Source organism: Barbus barbus (genome assembly GCF_936440315.1).
Source record: "Barbus barbus genome assembly, chromosome: 1".
NCBI classification, from domain to species: Eukaryota; Metazoa; Chordata; class Actinopteri; order Cypriniformes; family Cyprinidae; genus Barbus; species Barbus barbus.
Genome location: NC_136729.1, coordinates 2185651 through 2213033, shown reverse-complemented (window position 1 = coordinate 2213033; position 27383 = coordinate 2185651). Strand labels below are relative to the sequence as shown.

Below are 27383 nucleotides of genomic sequence, written 5' to 3'. Positions count from 1 at the left end.
TTTTTTTTTTTTTTTTTTTTTTTGGGTTTAGTACATTTTGAGACAATATGACATGGCTAATGGAATGCTAAATACCCACATCTAATTTTAGCACACAAATTCCTTCCCTAGACTCATGGAGAGGTCAGATGGTAAGAGAAAGGCAGTGCCTAATTTAGTAGGAAATGGGCGGAGGACTGAAGGAAGAGAACATCTGGGCAGCGTCACAGGAGAGGGGCTCGATTCTCCTTTGTGATAAAAACTGGAATAAATCGGAAAAAGTCTGTACTAGGTAGGTCTGTATCATTTGATTTATTTTGTGTTAGTCTGTGTTTGCATTGGTGATTTGTTCTAATTTAATTAATCTGTGTTAACTAAATTTCACATAGCCTACATGAAAATCTACAGACGACAGAAATACGCTTTTGTTAAAATATTTTAGTAACCTAACGCTACTTTATACCTGCCCTCGACTTATGTTGTGCGTACACTGCGTGTTTTTGAACATCTTGCATCTTTAAAACGCGTCTAAAAAGGTTCTGTGAATTCTGTTAAATGCGGTCAGTTCTGAATAACGTTGGCAACCAAACAGTTGCTGGTAGCCATAGTTTGTAGTTTTTCTAACGCGTTTTATTCGTGTTTGTTGTTCTGGACCGCAAAAGCTCAATGGATTGTGGGCAGTTTTAGCCATTAGAGCGTGCACGGATCCACACTTCAAAAATCGACCTGAAATAGTAGACCATCCGGGGACTTTTGGCACACTCTTTTCAACATACTATGCTTTGGGACACACTTATTGTAATCTCACATACTGTTTAGGATGGATAGTATGAACATTGGGACGTAGGGAGTTCCTCCTAAAAGCGTCAAACCTGGTTGTTATTTTTGTTTTCTTTGTGCACAAAAAGTATTCTCGTAGCTTTGTAAAATTAAAATTTGCCATTAATGAATAAACTGTTGCTTAAAAGGTTATCATGTACTAGGGGTGGCACCGTACATATATTCGTACCGAACCGTCACGGTACGGACATCTCAGTTCGGTGCATGAGGCCTTACGACGAATACAGGCAATTCACCCTCAATCCAGAAGGGGGCGGCCGCAGTAATACAGCGCTGTTTGATAACCGCCAGCAGAAGAACAGCGAATGCCATGTAGCGCCATACGTATCCCTTCTAGCCTTAACCATGAGCTGCATGCTTGAAAACAAAGCCCACTAGACAGGACCGTGTGCTGATTCTGAACACGTCTCTCACATAGACTGACAAAGGAGTGTACTTTAAAGGCTTGCGCACTCAACTGTTGGAGAAATGGAGCTTTGTGTTTGTGATCCTACCTCTCTCATTCGGCACAAATCCAAATATTACATAATATTTCTACATTTGCGATGTATCTGAATGCTAAACTATGATTTATTATGTAAATTATAGGCTTTGTACTTCAGTTGCATTCCAGCGGTGACACCGAGGCGCGCGCGCTGATGTTTGGCTCACTGTATTATATTTAGATAAAGTACCAACTGCGCTGTCAAGTTAGCAATGCTGGAACTGATGTGTGTGTGTGTGCTCCTGCGTAATCACTTCAACTGTTTCCTTATATCAGCAGAATCAACTTTAAACACTTATTGTCTTATTAATAATCATTGTAATAAGGTCTGTTTTTTATTTGTGTACACTCACGATGAAAACAAAACAGATTTTATATATATAACATGTAATAATATTTAGTATTTTCACATCTGGGTGGAAAAAATAGTAATTTGCACTACTGTCTGTTCAAAATAAATGAAAAGAAACTGAGCATAGTAGATTTCTTTTTTTTCCCCTGTTGTACCGAAATCGTAACGAACCGTGACCCCTGAACCGAGGTACGTACAGAACCGTGACATCTGTGTAGCGTGCCACCGCTATCATATACATTAAATCAGAGAAAAACTGTGTTAAGTACGATGAGACACGTTTCCTGTGTCGTTTCCCTGAGCTACATTAAAGGGATAGTTCACCAAAAAGTTTGTCATCATTTACTCACCTTCAAGTCGTTTCAAGACAATCTGAATAATGTTGGCAACCAAACAGTTACCAGCAACTGTTAACATTCTTCAAAACATCTTCTTTTGAATTCAGCAAAAGAAAGAAATTCATACATGTTTGATACAACACAGGGGTGAGTAAATGATGCCAAAGTTTCATTTTTGGTAAACTATCGCTTTAAAACCACTCTGGGAATGAGTGCATATCTATCTTTTTTTTTTTGATCAGTACTTAATGGTTACGCAATTAGTAAACGTAAACGTATGCTTTAGTAAAGTCAGTGCAGTGCAGGAAACAGGCCGCACTAAATGTGTCAAACCTCATTAACAGGCTACATATTCACACATCCAGGGCTGAAGTGCTTCTCTTGAGCATGTGGTCTTTGTAACACGATCATTGATTGGTGCATGTCAAATCTCTTAGCCAATGGCATGCTTTGTTGATTCAGATGGTCCATCTGCTTCTCTGTTTGTCCTTTGCAGAGTCACCAGAAGCACATACAGAACTTCTCCAATCATGGTGGTCTTGAAGTCCTCCCGTCTCACGTGGGTGCGTTTGGCCGCTCTAGTGTTCACTTGTGTGGCATTTAGCATGGCGGCCCATGGAGGGGCGGTCAGCGGCGGCATGTACGACTGGAGCATCTTCTGCTGGGCTTTCAGCTTCGCCGGGACCCTGCTGGTTTTGGTGGTGGAGCTCATGGGTCTCCAATCTTGCGCACCTGTGTCCTGGAACAACTTCCCTGTTACTTTCGCCTGCTATGCTTCGCTTCTTTGCCTGTCGGCGTCCATCATCTTCCCGCTCTACTTCCTGAAAGGCGAAACGAGGCGCAATGAGGCGAGAGACCACTGAATCGCCTCCTCGGTCTTCTCCTGCCTGGCCACCGTGGAATATTTCGTCTGACGCGAGCGCAGCCGTCGCTGGGTATGCCCACGGTTCCAGGCCTGCTGAAGGTTTGCGAGACCTTCGTGGCCAGCGTCATATTCATGTTCGTCAGCAGCCCCATCTCTTACGACGGTCACTCAGCTCTGAAGTGGTGCATGGCCGTCTGCTGTATCTGTTTCGTGATTGCGGCAGCCATCGTGATCATGTGCATCGGTGAATGCACCGGGCGCTTGCCGTTCAAGTTCGATCGCTTGCTTTCTGCCTACGCCCTGCTGGCGGTCGCCATGTACCTCACCGCCACCATCATCTGGCCGATCTTCAATTTCGACAGCCATTATTCAGGAGGTCAAGTCGACCAGACTTCTGTCAATACAGTCATGGTTTGTGTCCGTGGGATAAACTGGTGGCCATGGCCGTTCTCACCGCTCTCAACTTCCTGATCTATCTAGCGGATCTGGCGTATTCTGCCCGATTGGTGTTTGTCACGGTGTGAGAGAGCAAACAGTCGTCTTTTCCCTGACATTGATGAAATCTTTAAAAGCTAAAGATTTTACAGACTGTGCTTCAATGAGTTTGAGCTTTTATTCCAAGTTTCTGGAGCAGGAGGAAAATGTTCAGTGAATAATGGTGCGTTTAAGTCAGAGAGATCGTACTCATGAGTTAAACCTGCATGAACCACCACAGTGGCAACATTATGAGTGGGAAACGGTATTATTTTAGTAGTTTTTAGTCTCATTGATTGATTAATTGTGCTATTTAAATAATGAAATATCGTTATAGAGTTAATTAAGGGTGCAAAGCATGTAGTTGTAAAAATGCAGAGAAAAAATATTTTGTATGATAAAACATGATGAGAATCAGCACACGATTAAAACAGTATAATTTTATCTGTGTTCTTCAAGCAATCTCAGGTATTTTCATATGGATAATGTATATTTATATTCCTATATTGTATAATTCTGTTTAGTGTAATTGTTCCTTTTGTGTGCGATGGTGTGATTCATTGGTTGAAAAAAAAGAGGTCAATTTGGCTGATAGCATCATTTATTATTATTATCATCATTGAATTTTTTAGGATTTCTGTAGATATCACGATACATCGTTATTGTGAATTTTAGGGGCCAATAATCATGATAATATATTAAATATCTGATACTATGACAGCCCTAATATATATATATGTGTGTGTGTGTGTGTCCTGTCCAAGATAGGTGGCCCAGTTATACAAATACACGTATGACAAACAACAATAAAATATCAATAAAATTCAGCATTAGAATCATTTGCAAATCATTAAATCATTTTCTATTACATGCAAATACTAATATATATATATATATATTACACACACACACAGTTGTGCTCAAAATTATTCATATTCTTGGTATGATCAAAAAAAGCTGGCAAAATACATCTTCATCGTTAATCCCTTTGATTTTATTTTAAATTTTTTCTAAAAATCGAACCTTTCATTGGAAAACAGCAGTATATTTCATAATACACATGAGGTGCATTTTTACTCCTATGTGCACCAAACTTCAGTGTTTGCTGCTGAAAAGTTAATTTTCTTAGTTTTATCTGACCACAGAACCCGGTTCTGTCTGAAGTTCCAGTTGCTTTTCAATCATTCTTCGGTCAGACGAAACTAAAAATGAAATCAAGACTTCAACTCATAAATAGGAGCTGTCAGGAGGACTTGAATGCACCATTGATTGTGTTTTAATGTGATTAGAGCATTTTCTGATGTGCCACTGCTGCCTTATGATGGAGTACGGCGTCCGCATCGCTGTGTTCAACTACTGTATGTTTTTGTGCTGTTTTATGTGACTTGTTTGTCACATGTAAGTGTTATCAGTGACATGTTGCATCACCTTAGTATTTCAGCCAGGTCTGTGTTCATGTGTTATAATGAAAGGGAACAATTCCAGAGCAAAACATTTTTTTTTTATTGTCTTATATAATCCTTTCAAATGTATCTAGAACAAATAAAATTGTGATATGGTTTTTGGGTTTTCGTTTTAGCATTTATTTGTGAAAATACATTTCAAAATGAAGATGCTATGGTATCACTTATCAGATATTAATTAGACAAAAATCTGTTTATTTTTTATTATTTTTAACCCTGCTTTCATATTTGTCCTGCAGCTTATGATCTTCTAATAAAGTATATGAATATGACGTGACTGGTCACAAGCTTCTAGAATGAAATACCAGTAAAGGGTTTAATTGAGAGAGTATTTATAATAAAGAAATGTAATTTATGTTTAATATAAAGAGATCAACATTTATTCATTGACTTACAGTGTAATGTTTATTCAGACCATAAATTATCAAGCAAACTCACAGGAATCTGAATGTATTTTAGAAATAAGCTTTTTTTTTTTTAACACTTTTACATTTTTTTTTTTTTTTCAGAAAATTGTCAAATGTGACTCTTTATGAGCACTTCACTGAAAAAGGGCACTTTTAAAATTTATTTCATATAAGGTCATAACTCTAACTTACCAAACTTGTTTATCTGGATTCATAATGTATTTACATCAAACGTTATTATTTATCAAGATGTTGTGCATTTACTTTGTTTTAGTAATTTGATGAGCTAGAGCTGTGGAAGCTCATTTACTGATTTGTCACTTGTTTAAATCAGTTAGAAGCTGGTCGTGAAAAAGCAAACTATGATCAAATCTATAAATGCACACTGATGCACATTAACATTCTTCTGAAGATTATGATGATTCGCTCTTTTGAAACTAAGTTTGTAGCTGTTTATATTTTAAATTGAATTGAATATGTTCTAGTGCTCATCGGTAAGAAAGCTTTACAGGCTGAATGCAGAGACGTCAGTTATTAGACGTCAGTGTTATTCATGAAGAGTGACGTGAGAAACCTCAAGATGGATCATGGGAATTAAATATGATAACATGAGATTCTGAAGTATTTTTTGAAGCAACAATAGCAAATGTTGCCATACTGCATATGAAAATACTACCTCTTTTAAGGAATTCTCTGACATTTGATGCTTTGAACTTTTGCATTTAATGCTAGATCATCCAGTCATACCTAACACATGACAAAAGAAGATCACTGTTTTTATGCAATTAAAATTTTATTAAAAATGTAACTAACTAACTGTCAGTCTTGTCTTCCTGTGTCTTGTGTTTCCCCTCCTCTCGTGCCCATATTTGGTTTGTTCCTGTTCCTGTCCCCGTTTAGGTTATTAGTTTATTAGTCCCCAGCCGGGTGTTATTAATTATCTAGTTTACTCCTCTGTTTATAAGCCCTGTGTTCCCTGAGTCTAGTCAAGTCACCTTTATTTATATAGCGCTTTTAACAATGCAAATTGTGTCAAAGCAACTGCACAATATCAAAATAGGAAAATAGTGTGTCAATAATGTAAAAAGACAAGATTAAACACTCGATTTTCAGTTAAAGGCATTTCATTATTGATTTCAGTGATGTCATCGTCCAGCTCAGTTCAGAATCTCATTTCGTATTTCTTGGCAGGAAAGTACCCTATCCTACAGAAAAGCACTAAAAACGGCTAGATCTGCTTATTTTACGTCTCTTTTAGAAGAAAACAAACACAACCCCAAGTATTTATTTAATACAGTGGCTAAATTAACAAAAAATACAGCATCAGCAGGTGCAGCCATTACCCAGCAGCACAGTATAATGACTTTATGAATGTCTTTACTTCCAAGATCAAAACTATTAGATATAAAACTGTAACCGTACAGCTGTCAGCCACAGTATCACATCAGACTATAAATCCCCTGAGGAACAATTCCACTCATTCTCTTCTATTGGAAATTAATAATTGTATAAACTTGTTAAATCATCTAAACCAGCAACCTGTATTTTAGACCCTGTTCCATCTAAGCTCCTAAAAGAGCTGCTTCCAGAAGTAATAGATCCTCTTCTGAATATTATTAACTCATCATTATCATTAGGATATGTCCCAAAAACCTTCAAACTGGCTGTTATTAAGCCTCTCATTAAAAAAACACGACTTGACCCCAAATAATTAATTAATTACAGACCGATCTCGACTCTCCCTTTTCTGTCAAAGATATTAGAAAAGGTAGTATCATCACAACTATCTTCCTTCTTAGAGAAAAATGATATATGTGAGGATTTCCAGTCAGGTTTTAGACCGTATCATAGTACTGAGACTGCTCTCATTAGAGTTACAAATGACCTGCTTCTATCATCTGATCGTGGTTGTATCTCTCTATTAGTGCTACTGGATCTTAGCGCCGCGTTTGACGCTATCATCACTATCATGCGTTTGACGGCTGCTCTGTCGATTCTTCGTCATCAGTTAGGGAACCTAGGTACGTTTTGATAGCAATCTTTCCTTTGAAAAATATGTTTCTAGCATTTGTAAAACTGCATTTTTCCATGTTAAAAATATATGTAAAGTACGACCTATGCTCTCAATGTCAAATGTAGAAACATTAATTCATGCATTCATGACCTCGAGGCTAGATTATAGTAATGCTTTATTGGGTGGTTGTTCTGCAAGTTTAATAAACTCCAGCTGGTTCAAACTCCAGCAGCTAGAGTTCTTACTAGAACCAGGAAGTATGACCTCATTAGCCCGGTTCTGTCAACACTGCACTGGCTCCCTATTAAACATCGTATAGATTTAAAATCTTGCTAATTACCTATAAAGCCCTGAATGATTTAGCTCATTAGTATTTGAGTGAGCTCTTATCACATTATAGTCCTTTACGTCCGCTGCGATCTCAAAACTCTGGCCTTTTGATAATACCTAGAATATCAAAATCGACTGCGGGGGGGGGGGGGGGGGGGGGGATCCTTTTCCTATTTAGCGCCCAAACTCTGGAACAATCTACCTAACACTGTTCGGGAAGCAGACACACTGTCAGTTTAAATCTAGATTAAACACCCATCTCTTTAACCTGGCTTACACATAATACACTATCACATTTCTATAATTAAAATCCGTTAAAGGATTGTTAGGCTGCATTAATTAGGTCAACCAGTAGTAGTAGGGTAGTGGTCTCTTGCCGTAGCCCCCCTGTTGGATGTTGCAAGGCGCGGGACGCGCCTTCCAGGAGGGGGAAGTAAATGTCAGTCTTGTCTTCCTGTGTCTTGTGTTTCCCCTCCTCTCGTGCCCATATTTGGTTTGTTCTTGTTCCTGTCCCCGTTTAGGTTATTAGTTTATTAGTCCCCAGCCATGTGTTATTAATTTTCTAGTTTACTCCTCTGTTTATAAGCCCTGAGTTCCCTGAGTCTGGTGTCAGCTGTTATACGTCATCCCTTGAGTTCTGTGTCTCCTGCGACTCCTGTTTTCAAGCGATTGGATTAATAAATACTGTTTGATGAAGTATTTCCTTGTCTCCTCGTTCCCGATCTCCAGTGAATGTGACACTAACCAACTAACTAAATAAATAAATAAATAAAAGTATGTTCAAAAAGTAATAAAACACTTTATTTTGATAGTCCACTTTAGACATTCTACTAACAGTAAGTAACTGTGCAACTACATGTCAACTAGCAGTCATTAGAGTATTAGTAGACTGTCTGTTTAATATCTTCTAACACTTTACTTTGATGGGTCCACAACATACAACATACTGACTATGAGAAACTTTGCAATCTATTACAACTTATTCTACTAAAACCTAACAGTCTTCTCTGAGATTAAGTAGACATGTAGTTGCAAATTAATGAGAATTAGTTGACATGTAGTTGCAAAGTTACTTATAGTTCGTAGAATGTCTAAAGTGGACTATCAGAATAAAGTAACTGCATTTTCAAATGAACAAATCAACATTTGACTGGTTTTCAAAGTCTGTATGACTCTATGCAAGTTCACTTTTTAGCTTTTTATTCATCAAAGAATGTTGAAAAAATTATCAATTCAATTCAATATTGCTTTATTGACTGTAAAAAAAATACAATATTGCCAAAGCTTGAGATATATGTGGAGAATTATCACAGGTTCAGAAAAAAAATAAATAAATAGGCAGCACAACTGTTTTCAACAGTGATGATAAATAACCATCAGAATGATTTCTGAAGGATCATGTGACACTGAACACTGGAGTACATCAGGGCTGTCCAAACATGCTCCTGGAGGGCCACCGACCCTAATTAAAGACAATTAAACACATCTGACCCTGATCCACAGAAACAAATGACCTGGACTTTGTTTAATGACTTTCTTTCCAGCAGATGGCGCTCATGCAACATTTCAATTAAGAGACAGATGCAAAAAAAAACTCTTTATATATATATATATATATATATATTTAACTCTTCAGACCTGAATTTTTTTCACTGAAAATATTTTTTTTTTTGAATGAATGAATGAATGATGCATTTAAATAGCGCTTTATTGTGTATTGATGTACACCCAAAGCGCTTTACAATCATGTGTGTGTGTGTGTGTGTGTGTGTGTGGGGGGGGTCTCTCCTCCACCACCACCAGTGTGGAGCATCTACAGCACAACGGTGCAGTGTGCTCACCACACACCAGCTACAGGTGGAGAGAGAGATAGAGCCAATCAAGTGTCTGGGGATTATTAGGAGGCCATGATTGACAAGGGAGGGAATTTGTCCAGGACACCGGGGTTACAACCCTACACTTTACGAGTGTCATGGGATTATTAATGACCACAGAGGTCCACTTGATATTTGCTCTTCACCAATTTAGAAATAAGTCTAAAAAACAAGATCTGTGCCAACTCATTTTTTTGTTAGTTTTTTTTTATGTCCACTGTAATGGACACCACTGAAGAAAAATAAAAATCCCCACATTTTAACCATATGTTGAGCTAGTGTTTAAGATTTTGGAAAGAACACATACTATAAGAATGAACAATGCAGTAAAAATGTGGGAAAAAAGGTAAGATGGTATGAAGTCTCAAAAAAACTTGTTGGATCCTTTTTATTGGTTGAAGTGGGTGAATCTGAGTATATGTATAAATGTCTTTGTGTGTATGTGAATTGGTTTCTGTGCTGATTGTTTTGATGAATATATGATTGTGTGCATTATAGCATCAAGGCATCAGTGTGTGTGGAGGGGGTGCGAGTGTGTGTGTTGCTGTGTATTCACTGATCTCACATCCACTATGGCTGTTTCTCACTAAAACCCATGAAAAGTTGATTGACAGGCTATGGCCACTTTGATGACATAAATGAAATCATATGAATATTAATTTAATTAACATCAATGTTCATAAAACATTAACATTAGAATTTGTAGCTCTGTATTTGAAATGCTTCCACAAATTTCTCAACCTGTAATTCCTGAGGTGCTGTTGATATCTTTCAAGACCTGATGTCCATTGCGATGGACATAAAATAAAAAATCCTGTGTTCTGCAACTCTGAAAGATCTTCAAAATAACTTTGAATATTATTATTTGATAGTCTTAATTTTATAATAGGTGCAAGTTGATGAGGCATAACATAAATCTGCATACGAAAAGTAAAATGTGAACTTCCTCCTCTTCTTGTCTAGTTGGTTAGTCATGTCTCTCTTTTGTGATGCTTGTAGCTCAATCAGATTTAAGTTAGGAGTCATATCTTCATTGTGATTTGTTGATCAGGGACCAATCAGTGACCAGGCATTGCTCATATTATGAAAATATAAAATTGTATTGCTTTAAACAAAAAATCATGTGATGCCCATTTCAGTGTACACAGGGTCTGAAGGTTTCCAGCTGTTAGAACCCTGACTTAATCACAATATTGCCAGAAATCACCTAAAAAAAAAAAACTTATTTAATGAGGAAAAAGTATTTTAAAAAACAACAACACTGGCTCATCACTATCCTCTAGCAATAGGACCTGCTGGATGGCAAAACAGTGCTAGTAGTACCTCAAAAGTAATTGGATTGAAATAATACAACTGTTTACCAAGACAAAAGTGTTGAAAAGAAAGGTTTTGAGTAAAGAAGGGCTCAGTTCTGGCTTTACTGACAGAGGGCTATAGCCTGAGCATCAGGTTGCTTCCATTCTTAAAATGTCAAAGACAGAACGAAGCAGAGGGCCAAGCCAAAGCAAAGAAAACAAGTGTATAAGATAACAAGTGTGCAAGTGCCTATACTTGCCCTTTTTTCCTTGCCTTTACTCATTTTACACATTTCTGGTCGTCCATGAAATTATGAACTCTCAAGTCTCAAAACCCAGAAAGGGAAGTGCAGCGAATCTGATGCTGAAATGTGAGATGTATAGCCTATTGTAAGTAGCATATCGGAACTAGTCTGACATTTAAAAGAACACGTATGAGGGAGGGGGAAATTTCTTTTCCTGATTAATTCTATCCATGATCACACATCAGGTCAGAACATGAAGCAGCATCGCATGAAAAACAACTACAGTGAAACTGAAACTATGACAAAGAAATAAAAATAGCCACTGATTTGTGTGTGTGTGGCCAGCAACCTCCTCCAACTGCAGTGCTGATCCTGTTCAAGGTGAGTATTTTACATTGAGTTGATTGGCTTTTGCTATTAGACCTCTTCTTGCCGCTTTCCGACCTGCAAAAAAACAAAACAAAACACTTAATATACTACAAAGTGCAGTTTTATATGAGGTGCAGAGCAGAATGTTAAGTTGGTATTCTATGGAGTCCCTAAAGGGACATGGTGGAGGAAAAAAGTCGGGGTGGGAGGAAAAAATATTATTTGCATTATCTCGCAAAGAAGTTTGCGTTCTTCCACAAAACCAGTTGAGTTCGGACAAACACTTCCTGTTTACTTTATATCTTGTAGTAGTTCATACAGCTCTGTACGCAACACGCTAATGCATGCTTAGCTTTTTCTTTCCCATAACAAATATATATATTATAGAAAACGCTTGACAAAGCCATTAAAATAAAAAGACCAATCTGGTACACAGTTCATTAATAAAATATATTACGCCGAGGAAAGCAGACGAGCCCAGAATATGAACATGAACACGCAACGTTTCATGTGTTTACTCCCCTGCAGAAAAACATTATAAACTCTTAACGTGGCTTATGGATTACCACGTTGCTTGTCTGTACATATATCTTTTTTATAAAATATTAAATTTGGGCTTTTTATGTCACTGTGTTCTTATATTAAGCCATGTATAGGGAAGAAGACACTTATCATGCAATTCGGCTCATATTCTGGGCTCATCTGCTTGAAGGTACACAGAATATATATATATGTGACCCTGGACCACAAAACTAGTCATAAGGGTCAATATTTTTTAAATTGAGATTTATACATCATCTGAAAGCTGAATAAATAAGCTTTCCATTGATGCATGGAAAAATACCCATGCTACTTATAACTGGTTTTGTGGTCCAGGATCACATATTTGAATAATGTCTATAGCATATTTGATCTTTTTTTATCACTGTCTTCATTAAGCTGCATTTTCTTTATGGAAGGAAAATGCTTAATGTGCAATTTAGTGCTTTCTGTTCATATTCTGGGCAGCTTTCCTGTATAATTTATGTTGTAATGTGTTGCTTACAGTGCATCATGGGCTACACCAAATTTGTTAATAGAAAGCTGTCTTTAGCGTCCCAAATTACTGTAACTCGTGACCTAAATCTCTCACAACTGTAAAATGTAAGTGTCTTAAGGACTGTGCCACAGTTTTATGTCTAATAAGTGTTTATGGTTAATAAAAAGCATTGTTTAAACCCCTTTGCAAGAAGCAGGGATGGAGATCCCCGGTTTAAACTATATACACAATTTTTTTTTTTTTTTGCTCATTGTATAGAAAATAAGTTCATGCCAGATAGTTATAAAAATATTTCATTTCAAGAGATTTATTTAATAAATAAACAATAAATAAACTACTTATATACTTTATACTCTAATATATAAACACACATCTACAAATGAATACATAAAATGGACTTTAGAGTCGTTTATTAGGAGTCGTTTACAAGGCAGATAGCTGATATACCCCCCCCTTTAAGTTACTATTGCTCACTCGGACAAACAGTTGCTACTGTCTTTCAGTGACAGCTGTCAATGAGAAAATCTTGTCCCAAGATATTTTTAATAAGTTTTGGACACGGAAGTATAATTATTTAAATGCAACTTAAATATGACATGGAGGTATGTATAAATATTTAAAAATATTTTGCTTAAAGTACGTTTCTCACTAGCTGCAGTTTTTGTGGTTGTAGCACCGAGATGTTTGTTTATGGCATGTGAAAACTTAAGGAACGTACCATAGCTATATGTATTTTCTAGCTGGGAGTAAAAAAAGTAAAGTCGTGACGTATTGTCAAGTATGGTGACCCATACTCGAAATTGGTGCTCTGCGTTTAACCCATCCAAGTGCACACACACAGCAGTGAACACACACACACCGTGAACACACACACCGTGAACACACACACACACCGTGAACACACACACCGTGAACACACACCCGGAGCAGTGGGCAGCATTTATGCTGCGGCGCCCGGGGAGCAGTTGGGGGTTCGGTGCCTTGCTCAAGGGCACCTCAGTCGTGGTATTGAGGGTGGAGAGAGTAAATTAGTAAATATTTCCCTATTGGTTAAAAGTCTATAATGGCTGTTCAAGTCAAAACTGAATGGAATCTATTCAGGCCTGAAAATGTCACCTTTTACCGATAAAAATATATTTTGCCTCTCTACTTTAATAGACAGGCTTAAATATACAAACTTCCATGAATGGTTCTAGATATGAAGAAGTACCCAGAATTTTAAATAACCTACATATATTACCTTTATTACAGACGCCGAGAGGGATAATGGGAGGTATGTTAGAACATCATCTAGCCTGACAACTTCTGTTTCTCTCTATGGGATCGGTTGCATAAACATGTGAAAGATCATCAGCAAAGACTGATCCTTGTAAATATGCAAATGAGTAATGCTGTATATCATATCAGTGATCCACATTACTGTTTTTTAATTGGCTGGTTAAAATAAGCCGTTTTTAGAAATGAAATGACTAACATTATAGTGTTGTTTTACAGCATGATCTCCATAGTGAATGATTTTGTCTGTGAAGCTGCTTTGATGTAATCGGTATTGCATAAAGTGCTATAGAAATAAAGGTGACTATAACATCTAATAAGTGTTTTCTTCCAATAGCCAATTTTTCACATAAGATTGTCGGAGCGATGGCAGGGACAGTGACTGGAGGCTGTCTGGCCATTTTAGTGCTGGGGACCTCAGCTGTGATTCTCACGAGACAAAACATACCAACACAGATGCAAACATTCATAGAGGCTGCACTAGATAAAGGAATGGAGGGGATAACAATCGCTGCAGGTGGAGGAGTTACAGGAGGAGCAACAGCAGGAGCAGCGGCGGCAGCGGGGCAAGTAGCTGCAGGTGTCGTTCTCGGAGCTCCGGCTGTAGGAGCAGTTGGAGGAGCCATCATTGGATGGGAAGCAGCAGAAGACGCTGGTTCAATGTATGATGCAATGACGAGAGCAATAGATACGAACTTTGAGATGGCAAAACATGTGATTGAGAATATACACCAGTTTACTGCTGTTGCTTTTAAAGCTAACAAAAGATCAAATGCACATAAAACCAAGTAAAGACGTAACATTACATTTATAAAAATGGATCTGCACCAATATCGTGGAGCTAGTTTGTTGTGGCATCATAAAAAGCAGCATATAATGACCGATTTTGCTTTAGTGTAATCAAAGTATTTGACTTTAGTTAGTTTGAAAGAATCAAGATGCAAGGTTCACCATGAGACACAAGTACATTAACTCTGTATTCATTTTCTCAGGATCTGTTTCATACATCAGGTATGTGCTAATAGAATTGAATTATGTACCACTGAGTTATAAACCAGTAAATCTGGAATAATGGAATGAATAGTGTTGCTAAAGATGTAATACCTTTCTTTTTGCTGTAAACTGAAAGTAAAACAAATCAATTTGAACAAAGGAAGGTTGTGACAGTGAAATTAAAATCTACTCGTCTTGTCAACTTCTGTGATGAATCCAAATAATGGCATGCTGTTGAGTTTCTGCTCTCTCACAGAATAAATCCACATTTTCAGAGACACAGTTTCAGTTCAGTTTGTTTTTATCACATTTCAAGAATCGTCTGAGCTTTTAATTTGGAAGTACTTTCTCCTTTATCTTTAATAGCAAATCATTTTTCTAATGATACAATATGTGCACTAATTTAAGACAGTCTTAGGGATGGCCTTTTCAAGGATTATTTGAATACTAATGTTAACTTAACTTAATACATTCCCTAGTGAAAAATAAAATGTACTAAACTGTATTTGAAATACATTTTCATGCCAAGTATACTACAAATACAATTACATATTTATGTGCTTAATAAAAATACCCTGCGATTATACTTTTGCTATACTAAACTGGTATACTTGAAGTCTGCTAAACTGGAACAACTATTTTTTTTCCCTTAATGCACTTTAATTGTTCAGAAGTAGTGCTGAAGTCCAACTAAAGATTAAATGAAGTATATTTGATTGCGCTAAAGTGGAGCTATTGCAATCATACTTTGGGTACACTTGAAATATCTTGCATTTAAGTTGCAATACACACACACATATATATATATATATAGTTTTCATGTTTATGCAATCAGACTAAATAATTACTATAAAACATCTTTATTTTTCAGATAGAACTTCAATAAATGTTTCTTTTGTCATTTTGTGTAGGTCTAGTTCATAAAATCTTAGTCTAATCTGACTGTAGACTATTTGGCATGATAAAGTTTAGTTGTTGCTGTTGTGCACTTATATGCAGATATGATCTGACATGTTTGTGAACTCTCTGTCCAGCAGATGGCACCCATGCAATTTGAGTTAATACATGGATACAAACAATGTTTACTGTTTTGTCGAAATTTCATGCGATTAAAATGTTTGACATTTAGAAAGATGGATAGATATTTTCCCCCAGTCATTGTAAATGGCAAAAGTATCTTAAGTTAGCTGGATTCATCATAGTTTATAAGTTCATGTGATTTGTGCACATTTTTCTGATTGATCAAAACAAAGTACGGACATTAGCCCCATCTGCTGGACAGACATAATTCAGCATGTCAGATCATGGGTTCTTCTTGAGCTCTTGTAATATTTCAGTCCTTTCCAGTGGTCTAATACCCTGATCTGACATGCTTGATGATATCTATCCAGCAGATGGCGCTCATGCAAAGAAGCCTGTAATACCATGAGAAATTACTTTTCTAAAAACATCTACTGAGATTAAATTAATTAATTAATTAATAAAAGTGCCCAGTCAATATGCTGTTCAGGGGGCCGAGAAACCATATGCGGCACCCCTGCACACAAATACTTTTTGAAGAGGTTGTAATAGAATGGATGCTGATGGATGGAGATGCTGATGGAGGGGGAAGTTTCCTTGCATGTGGGTTTTAAGGCGGGTGTTTGATAGGTGTGTCTGAATAAGTTAAGGTGTGTGTGTCACTGCTATAGTTATTAGTCATTCTGTAACTGATCACTTATTAGTAGTTATTAGTCAGTAACTGATCATTTATGAATGAAAAAGAAAAAGTAGAAATCAAGCCAGAACAAAAGGGATTTCCTTAGAAAAAAATCCAGTACAGTACAAATACAGAGTGCAGGAGATAAAGCAGCATGCTCAGTTAATTCCAGGATGGAGTTAATGTTCATTATCAGAATGCATGAAAATAGTTCCTCTAATTACCTGGAAGCTTATCACTTTTCCAAGAGTGAAATGACAGAATTAGAGTAATACACTGTATAGGACAAATTTCCTTAGAAAGTGAATAATGAACTACGATTTCCCTGGGCAGCTATACGCAACCCTCACTGAGTCAAAAACATTTTACATTTATCCTGCTTAATGTAAAACATTTCTTAAAATACCAGTTCAATTAAAACTGTACTCAGACTCACTCATATCCCACCACAACACGCGTGATTTCCCTGCCGAGACCCTCATAAAGCAGCAGCGCACTGATGGAATCCAAACCTGCAGGAACTTGATCATCACGCTACCGCTGACTGCAAGGAATTACATTACAAATCTCATGAAATACTTGCAGGAAGACCAACTGTTTCCACTGAAATCAAATTGTGGATCTGAATGAAAACAGGAAAATGTCTATATATAGCCTATAAAAAAGTATCCATCTTTTAAATGTAAAAGTATTGCCATTCATTCTGGGTCCTAACGCCCCAGTGTAGTGACGGGGACACTATACTGTCAACAAGCACCGTCCTTCAGATGAGACGTTAAGCTGGGGTCCTGGCTCTCTGTGGTCATTAAAAATCCCAGGATGTCTTTCGAAAAGAGTAAAGGTATGACCTCGGCATCCTGGCCAAATTTGGCCATTGGCCTCTGATCATCACGGTCTCCTTACAATCCTCATCTCTCATCACTCTGTCTCCTCTCCACCGGTAAGTTGGTGTGTGGTGGGCGTTCTGGCACACTATGGCTGCCGTCGCATCATCCAGGTGGATGCTGCACACTAGTGATGAACGAGGAGATATCCCCTGACAATGTAAGAGCGCTTGGAAAAAGCAGAAATGCTATATAAATGTAATGAATTATTATTATTACTATTATTATTGTATTGCAGAAGTCTGCATGTCATCGTGTACATCAGTACCCAAGTAAACGTGTGCATTTGTGTGTGCTAACACACGTTTGTACAAGCATCTGTGTGAGTGCAGGATGCTGATTCAGAAATTACTAACAGGAGTGGTGGCTTGATAGCTCTATATTTCGAAATCTAGATTATCAAATGATAATATATGATGAAGTTAAAGACAGCAAAGAGAAACATGCCTCTGAGAGAGAGAGACACTGATAACACGTGGAGACATGAGGCTGCACAGAATGTAGAGAGAGCCACAGAAGAACGACATTACCGCAGTGAGAGCACCGGGGAACTGAATTACCTGAGGAGGAACTAAGAAAGAAAGAAAAGGGAACAGATAAACTTTGCTTTCACTTGTAGCTGTAAGCCACTGGAAGTATAGGAAGGTAAGACTCATTTCCTGCTTTCTGATAATATCTGAGTCAGTCAGAAGATCACTGTTAATAATTATCACTGTGTTTACAGCCAGAGAGATATTAAGACTTGCTTGTGATATTAAGGAAGCTGGACAGTAGTTTTTAACTACATAAGCTAGATTATTCAATGAATAACTCTATATAGCCTACCATATCTTTTTTTATGTGAACAATACAAAGTTTGCATTTATGCATTTAGTAGATGCTTTATCCAGATCATTCGAGGTATATATTTTGCCTGTATGCGTGTTCTCAGGGAATCGAACCTATGACCACGATGTTGCGTCTGAGCTACAATGATTTGTAGTAGTAGTATATAGTTTTTAGATAAAGTGCACATTATTTTATGTAGCATTTTTTTTTTTTTTTTTAATAGTGGCTTTCAAGAAATGTTTAAGACATTATGTATGATATGTGGGCTCATATTCATCTGGAAAGAATTAAGGAAATAGGATGTCAAAATTTTCCCAACTTTCTAAGCTGTTAGTGCACCTCAGACCAGCAATAAACCAGCTAAAGGTTATGGACCAGCCAGTGACCATTTCATAAAAATAAAGGCTCTTTATTAGCATTAGTGGCTCCATGAATAACATTTAACACCCGCAAAAAGTTTCCATTGCACAAAAGGCTCTTTAAAATTGAAAAAGGTTATTCAGGTTATTATTATTCATTTTTAAGAGTGTACAGCATGTTCTCTCAACTCTGATCCAATTAATGTTAATTTCAACCAAATCGAAAACAGAAGAACAAGCCAATCAAGATCTTCAGGGTTATTAGAAAGTTTCAGGCAGGTGAGATTGACCAGATTTGGTGCTAAACTCTGCAGGACAGTGAAGCTCGAGGGCCAGAGTTAAGAAACCTTGACCTACAGGATACAAGGGCATAGGTTTGCTTTCGACCCCCCCCCCCCCCCCACCCCCTATAATTCATATAGCTTACAGAGTTTCTTTTTATTTTCTTTAAATAGTATGTTTAACAGACAACAATTACACAATTATGATTTTGTGAACTAACAACATCAGCATCAGAGTGCTGGGATAGTTCACCGACAAATGGGAATTCTGTCATCATTTACTCACCCAGTATGAATGAAAGGAAGATATTCTGAAGAATGTGGGAAACAGAGCAGTTCTGGGGCACCATTGACTTCCATAGTAGATTTTATTTTTTTCTACTATGGAAGTCAATGGAACCCAAAACAGCCTGGTTACAAACTTTCTTCAAAATATCTTCCTTTGTGTTCGGCAGATCAAAGAAATTGTACTACTTGAGGGTGAGTAAATGACAATTTTCATTTGTGGGTGAACTAATCCCTTTAATCACACATCGCTTTATTTTAATATTAACTGAATTGGACCCAGGATGATATATAACCAGTGAGCAGCTCAACTGCAATTTAAGGATTGATTATGATTCCAGTGTAAATATGCTGCAATAAAAACACTGTAAACATATTTAATGATATGCCATTAAATGCAATGTGACGCCTTGTATAAACGATAATAATTGTGTCTAATTAGTTAAACATAATAAAAGGCAAACAATGTGAATTTTATACATGACAACATGCATGCATGCAAAACATCATAAAAAGCACAATGGGCATGGTACTATTTTGGATACAACCTACAAATACCATGGTATATAAATATGGTAATCATGAAGAGAAGAGAAGTGACGTGACATACGGCCAAGTGGTGACCCATACTCGGAATTTGTGCTCTGCATTTAACCCATCCAACGTGCACACACACACACACACACACACACACACACACACACACACAGCAGTGAACACACACACACACACAGCAGTGAACACACACACACACACACACAGCAGTGAACACACACACACACACACAGCAGTGAACACACACACACACACACACACACACACAGTAGTGAACACACACCTGGAGCAGTGGGCAGCTAATGCTGCAGCACCCGGGGAGCAGTTGGGGGTTCGGTGCCTTGCTCAAGGGTCTCACCTCAGTCGTGGTATTGAGGGTGGAGAGAGAGCACTGATTATTATTAGCGCTATATTTGGACTGTAGACAGCTGTCAATGTTGTTTTTTTTTTAAGCAAGATCACTATCAACAATCCAGGAGAAGTGTGTCTGGGCAGCAACGCATGTCAGTGCACATCTTCTCACAAAAATGTTCACTTTTTTTTTTTTGTTCTGTGCATGTCAGTAGAATATTGTTATCTGTGTAAAGCTGGTTAAGACTCGCTGCTTGGGTTTCAGGCCAGTGCTGTACGACACATCTTAATGAACTGTGTTGAGCAACATGCTGAGGTGGTCGCAAGGAAACAAGGATAATACACTGGATTTATTCTTGTAAAAGCCAGAGTTGAACATGATTTTACACAAAACCACAAATGCGTATGCTTATTTGTGTAGCATGTTCTGTGATTCAGAATCAGGTGTGTGTCGCTGTACGCAGGTCAAGCGCTCATTACTCTATTGTGCTCTCATCGAGGGCGTGCTGGTCTTTGTTAGTGGGTGTGAGTGGATTTTCACGTCTGGTTGAGGTGTATGTCTCAGACTGTGTCGAGTCTCCCAGACGTGCGCTAGACAAACACTGCATGCAGTCCAAAGACTGGCCACATTGATATGGGAATGTCAGGAAGTCAATCCAAGCGTGCTGAACTTCACTTCAGCAAATCTCTTTATCATTCTGCTTTTCTTTCGTCTGATCCTAGTTTTGTATGTGTTTGGTTTTGGTGGAATTAAGAAAGAATTTATCTCAGCAGCGTTCATGTCTGGTCTCGCTATCAGGAAGCAGGTTTTAGGTGGAAAAACGTCTGTCCCGTTTTCCCATGGAACTGATATAAATCTAAATAAATGACGATGTATTTGGTATACCTGTGGTTTTGCAATACTGAGGTTTTCACAGAACAAACGGTGACACAATTTTGGGACTTTTTTCTTCAACAAATTAAAGTCGTTTTGAAATCTACAACCAACCTAACACTAAAAAGAGAGTTTGTTTCATTTAATAATTTATTTGTTAAATCACATTTACTTTCTACTTTAACTTTTTATAGGTAAAATTTACAAATTTAGTGTCGCAATTGGCTTTTGCACTGAATTTTTTCCATTTGCATTATTGCAATGTTACATTCCTCCTCATCTGCTCTGACATTATATTTTAGTGTTTTTATTTATTTTCACATTTAGGTGTAAGTTTTGAGTAATAATTGGTAATTTAATGTTTCATCTCGACTGAACCAAGAGAAGCTGCTTTTGATGATGCACTTTTCTTTTTTTCTTTTTTTTTTTGTCATTAAACATGCTAAACAAATTATAACCCAATATAGATTATGAAAATTAGTTTTTAATTACGGTCAGACAGGCGTAGTTCAATTCATGAAGCTCTCACTTAATTAGCTGAATCTGAAGCAAGTGAGTCAAATAATGAAGACCTACAGAAGGTGCAATGCTGCAGATCCTCAGAAATAAAAGCCACTGCCATCATAAACGTCCAAAAACAGTAGCAAATACGAGTTGTGACCTATATCCTGAGTCTTCTTCTAAAGTCATATATTAGTTTTGAGACTGAGATTTAAGATGTTGTGTTGTAATATGTTGAATGTAGTAACTGATTATGATGTGTCAGGTTTGAATAAGCAAGAATATGAGATTTGAAGGCCACAGCAACATGAATAGTTTTTAACAATTCACCTTTTGTGTTTCACATTAGAAAGTCTTACTGATTTGGAGCAACATGAGAGTGAGTAACTGATGACACTTTTCATTTCTGAGTGAACTGTTGCTTTGATGATTGAAATCATTATACTCTTATCCTTGACCTTCTACTGTTGTATCTGACAACAAAAAGAGTTTCAACATTAATGGCTAGACTAGACAGCTCATCAGTAACTGAAGATTAAATCCAAGCAGCCTTGTGACAATCTGCTAATGTAAAGGTCAGGAGGAAATAAAGTCTGCTTACACAAGCATCATTCCTAAGACTCATGGCAGCAGGCCCAAAAAACAAGGTTCTTCAGAAATACAGCTATCAGCCCATGGGTTTGCACTCCAGTTTGACGTCTGAAGAGGGTACTGAAGCAGGAATACAGTGACTGATGGAAACGCCTGATGTGGTCTGGTGAAGAGATAAACGGTTAGCCTTGTCAGTCATCTGTCGATAGTTTCGCAACTTTAAACACTCAGGATCTTTAAAACCTTATGACCTGCAGATGTCAGTTCAGTTTTGACAAATTAGAAACTTTGAAATAGAGCCCATATGTATCAAATCAAGTCAAATAAATGTTATTTAATTGAAGATTTGAAGTGCCTATTGGAAAAGCGTCATGATGTGTTTATTGCACAGGTTTGTGTTTCCCAAAAGCATCGTAAACCTAAATAAATCCTAGCTTCATTTGTAATAATGCTTCTACGATCAACTTAGGCTTACGATGCATTTGGAAGATCCTGTCCATAACTCCTTTTTATTTCATAACTTTGAGGATGCTACTATTACTAATGATGCTGCATACAAATGTTAAAATACATATATTTTTTTAGTTCCTTACATTTCTTTCTTTCCTCTATTGAGTTTACAATGGTGTCACAAGCCTTGGTTACCAAATCATTCCCGCAACAACTCCTTTTTGTGTTATTTCACAACTTTGACGACTGAACTATTTCTAATAATGTTATGCAGAAATGAGGAAATATGATATATGCGACCCTGGACAAAACAAAACCTATTGAGATGTATGCATCACGTGAAAGCTGAATAAATAAGCTTTCCATTGATTTGTGGTTTATTAGGATCGGACAATATTTGGCTGAGATACAAATATTTGAATGTCTTGAATATGAGGGTGCCAAAAAATAAATCAATAAAAAAAATCTAAATACTGAGAAAACTGCCTTTAAAATTGTCCAAATGAAGTTCTTAGCAGTGCACATTACTAATCAAAAATGAAGTTTTGATATATTTACAGTAGGACATTTACAATATATCTTCATGGAACGTGATCTTTACTTTATGTCCCAATGATTTTTGGCATAAAAGATAAATCAATAATTTTGAGCCATACAATGTATTGTTGGCTATTGCTACTAATATATCTGTGCTGCTCATGACTGCTTTTGTGCTGCAGGGTCAAATATTTCCATTTGGTAGTAGTTTTATTTATAATAATAATATTAAAATATTACTATTAATATAATTATTAATACAATTTGTATTGAAATTTAATATATCTTGTAATTAAAATTAGGATTTATTATTATTATTTTTAAATATTATACAAGGGATTTAAAAACATTATACAATTTAAATAAATAACAAATACAAGACTTTTTGAGAACTTTATTTTGGTGCATGATTTAATGTTCAGTAAGCACTCTGAAACTATATCTCACCTAAAACATGCTGGCATTTTAACAATTTACAAAAACAATACCACACATTATGAGAAACTATAACAACACAACACCAGCTAAATCAAATAGATACAACTGTGTGTTTCAAAGCTAACTAGTCATTTTTATTGTGTGACATCCTTGTTAGATGTCAACTGATAACATGCAGTATTTACCTTCTATAAACCCCAGTCAGCATAAATGATCATAAATCATTTCCTGTATGCACTTCCTGCAGTAATATATATGCAAGGTTTGTGGGCAGAAGTGAGTCTTCATACAAACACTGGCACCCTTCACATATTCATTGTTAATTCTTCAGATTCATTCTGCATTTTCTAGACTTTCACGTTCTGTGTTCTGTGTTCTGCGTCTCTTTTCTTTTCTCTCCTCGAGGGCCTCTAATGGATGCAGTGTTCTGGCCGTCTGTGTTCTTTCACTTGGTGTACCGCGTTGGTGCCTTTTGAATGGATGGCTTGTGGTCATATTGAATTGTGGAGATCTGGCATGAGAAGATAACGATGACGTTACGCAGACTCCTGTAATCACTTGAGCAAACTTTGTGTTTGTAATGCATCAGGGAGGCTGTCAGCGTCTGCCGTGTGCTAATGCCTTCACTAATGTACAGTAAGTGGCTCTATGGTCATGATTTTTCCGCTGGCCTTTTTCCCGGCTGTCACTGAGAAGTGATGAGGCTACGATTCTCTGACCTGTGCTTTTGTCTGAAGACCACAAACGTCATTTATGGTGGCTTCCACCCTCTTTATGAGCATCTAATATCGAAAATATATCCAAAGTGCAAACAAATGTGTTTGCTCTTAATATACATCCACAGACGTTCGGCTGCCATTGCGATTATCAATAGACTATAAATGTTATATTAGAGCGGGCTATTAGAAGAACCTGGAACAACTTCAGCAACAGGTCATATGCAACTTCATATGCAGCAAGAACATACCATTTACTTTCTCATAAAGAGTAAACAGACCAAACACGAATTCCGAGGTACTTAATTGTTTATGTGCTTCCACTGATGCTGCCATTCAGCATAATTTCATCTTCATGTTGTAAAGTCAAATCAGTCTCATTATACTTTCAAACTACTTTTAAATTTTGTGATTATATATATAGTGCCTTGCGAAAGTATTCACACCCCATTTTTTTTCAAGTTTTATGTTGCTGCCTTATGTTAAATTGCTTTAAATTACTTATTTTTTCCACATCAATCTACACTCCATACACCATAATGACAAAGCAAAAACAGAATTGTCACAATTCCATGAATTTATAAGAACTATATATATATATATTAATAGATAGTAACTGAAATAAGTAAATTGCATAAATATTCATACCCTTTACTCAGCTAAATCACCTTCACAGTCTCAAGTCGTTTTTTGTTTGATGTGACAAGCTTTGCTCATCAGCATTTGACAATTATCTGCCATCCTTCTCCTCACCTCGTCACCTCTCAAGGTCTGTCAGGTTGGATGGGGGCAGAGGCACATTTTCAGGTTTCTCCAGAAATATTTGATTGGGTTCAAACTCAGGCTGTGGCTGTGGCTCAAGGACATTCACATCGTTGTGTATAAGCCACTCTTGCTGTGTGCTTAGGGCCACTGCCCTGTACCTGCTCAGTCTGAGGTTCTGAATGCTCTGCACTGGGTTTTCATTAAGGCTATCTCAATATTTTGCAGTGGTGAGCTTTCTTTCTACTCTGATGTGTCCCTCAATCCCTGAAAAACAGCCCCACAGCAAGAGGCTGCTACCAGCACACTTTACTTTTGGGATGGTACTCTGCAGGTGATGAGCAGAGCTGGTTTCCTTCAAACATGATGCTTGGAATTGAGGTTCATCAGACCAGAGAATCTTGTTTCTCAGAGTCTGAGGGTCCTTTAGGTGCTTTTTTGCAAATGCCAAGTGTGTTTTTATGTGTCTTCACTGAGGAAAGGATTGAGTCTGACCACACTGCCATAAAGCCCAGATCGGTGGACTGTTGCAATGGTGTTTGTCCTTCTGTAGGTTTCTCCCATCTCCACATATGATCATGGAGCTCAACCAGAGTGACCATCAGCTTCTGGTCACCACTTTAACCAAAGCCCTTCTCCATCAATTGCTCAGTTTGGCCAGGAGGCCAGCTCTAAGAAGAGTCCTGGGCTGCATTTTCCAAAAGAATCGTAAGCCTAAATTGATTTTTGCTCCATTGGTTTCCATGGATCTACAAATGTACTTAAGCTTTCAGTGCTTTTGGGAAATGCAGCCCTCGTTGTTTCAAACTTCTTTCATTAAGGGTAACAGAGACTATGTGCTTCTGTGCACATTCAGTGCAGCAGATTTTTTTCTGAACTATTCCCCAGATGTGGGGTTTGATGCAACCCTGTTTCAGAGATCTAAATGCAGATCTTTTGACCTCAGGGCTTGGTTTTTGCTCTAATATGCATTTTCAGCTGTTAGACCTTTTATTAAGATGTGTGTGCCTTTCCAAATTATACCTATTCCAGTTAACTCTGCTCGAAACATCTACAAGAAATATGAATGCTCCTGAGTGTAGCAATGTGGCGTCACGCAACAGAAACTGTGGAGAGACGACTACGCCACCCTAGGACTTGCACCCAGGGAAATATCACGCACCCTCAGGTGCTACTCAAGGGTTTACCGATTAAATATCCACAGTTTTACAAAGAGGCCATAATAAATCTAGCTTTACAGAAGGGACAAACCACACAGCAAATCCGTGCATAAATTATTAGACACACCAAAAAAAAAAAAAACTATACAAAAAAAGACAAATACACTCTTTCCTTCTGTTAAGCTTCAGTATCACAGCTCGTCGATCATTCACACTCAAAGGAGCAGCGGTCCAGCACTGTGATGGCCACACCGTCAGCTGCATGCACAGGGCAATGAAACCGTAGGATCTGACAGTATACGAAAACAGCCGTATGAACAGTCGTAGATGTAACGTAATAAAAACGTAATATTAATATGTAATTTAAAGAAATAGATAAATTTAGCTCAAAGGGAATCATTTATGATTTTATAGGGATTTGAACAGAATCAGTGTTACGGTGATTCACTGAACGAGCCGTATAACAAACTCTGCACTGGATATTAAAATCCCAAATATAGTGAAAACACTATTAAATAGCACAGTAACAAGATCGGCAGATTAAGACATTAACATGTGAGCACAAAACACAAGATACTTCTCTTTTCAATATAAATCAGATTTTATTTATATAAACCTAAGACATAAACTAATCTAACACATGAACACAAGCATCCACACGTTGCAGAAAGAGAGAAAGTGAGGAAAGGATGAGTTTAAGAGAATGAAAATGTGAAATCCCAAGTTTACAGCAATATGTTCAATTGCATAGACCTGAACAACCATCAATCACTTATTTAACCCTCGCTTTTAGTTTCTCAATGAGGCTAAAATTTATATTAACTGCACCTGATTCAGTTTGAACCTGGAGGTACTTGCTTGCTTGCTTTGCTAAAGGAATCCATGTTGTCGTCATCCTTGCAGGAAAGGGGGTTCCCCTTAGTGTCTGATTGTTTGAGAGTTCAGTAGTCTTTGAAGTGACGTCTTGGGCTTTGGCTGAGGATGCGGAGTTGGTCTGGTTGAAGTTTGAAGCGAGTGCAGTCGGAGCTGGACTTTACAGCAAACTTACATTAGAACACGAAACTCCACGGAAAGAAAATAAACTAAAGTAACAGAATAAAAGGCTGTAACGAGACTAGGTTGGTTTTCTTCTCATTATGGTAGCAGCTGGCACGGGGGCCAGAGCACGCTCAAAGAGCAGCGTCAAAACGCAGTGGCAAAAGAGAAGAAAAAAGGAGAGAGAAGAGAGACCAAGAGGGCATTTTTAAGAAGAAGAGAGCGTTTGATGGTGTCCTGAGTTTTTAAACTCGGCTTTCAGACCATCCCATCTGGACTTCTTGACCAATTAGATACGGTCCTTGCTTGGGGTGTTGCTCTGTTCCTCCACCAGATCAATAAATCAACATGTTATCTGTTCAGTCAGAGGTCCGATCTTTACAGGCTCTTGCAAAGTATACTTTTGAACATGATTTCTATAACAAGACTATGATACATTTG

At 37.5% G+C, this 27383-nt stretch overlaps 1 protein-coding gene and 1 pseudogene across 2 annotated transcripts in view; both read left to right on the top strand.

The window, feature by feature from the left end:
- The first annotated feature begins 212 nt into the window (after positions 1-212).
- LOC306868949 (myeloid-associated differentiation marker homolog) lies at positions 213-4887 on the top strand (annotated as a pseudogene). Its single transcript, XR_013786135.1, has 2 exons — positions 213-271; positions 2490-4887. The product of XR_013786135.1 is annotated as a myeloid-associated differentiation marker homolog (transcript).
- A 12612-nt stretch (positions 4888-17499) lies between these two features.
- Positions 17500-27383, top strand: part of LOC306871897 (leukotriene B4 receptor 1-like) — a 31779-nt gene continuing 21895 nt past the window's right edge. The window contains exon 1 of the mRNA XM_079420139.1: positions 17500-17864. The gene's annotated coding sequence lies outside the window, so the exon portion shown is untranslated. The remainder of the gene's footprint in view (positions 17865-27383) is intronic.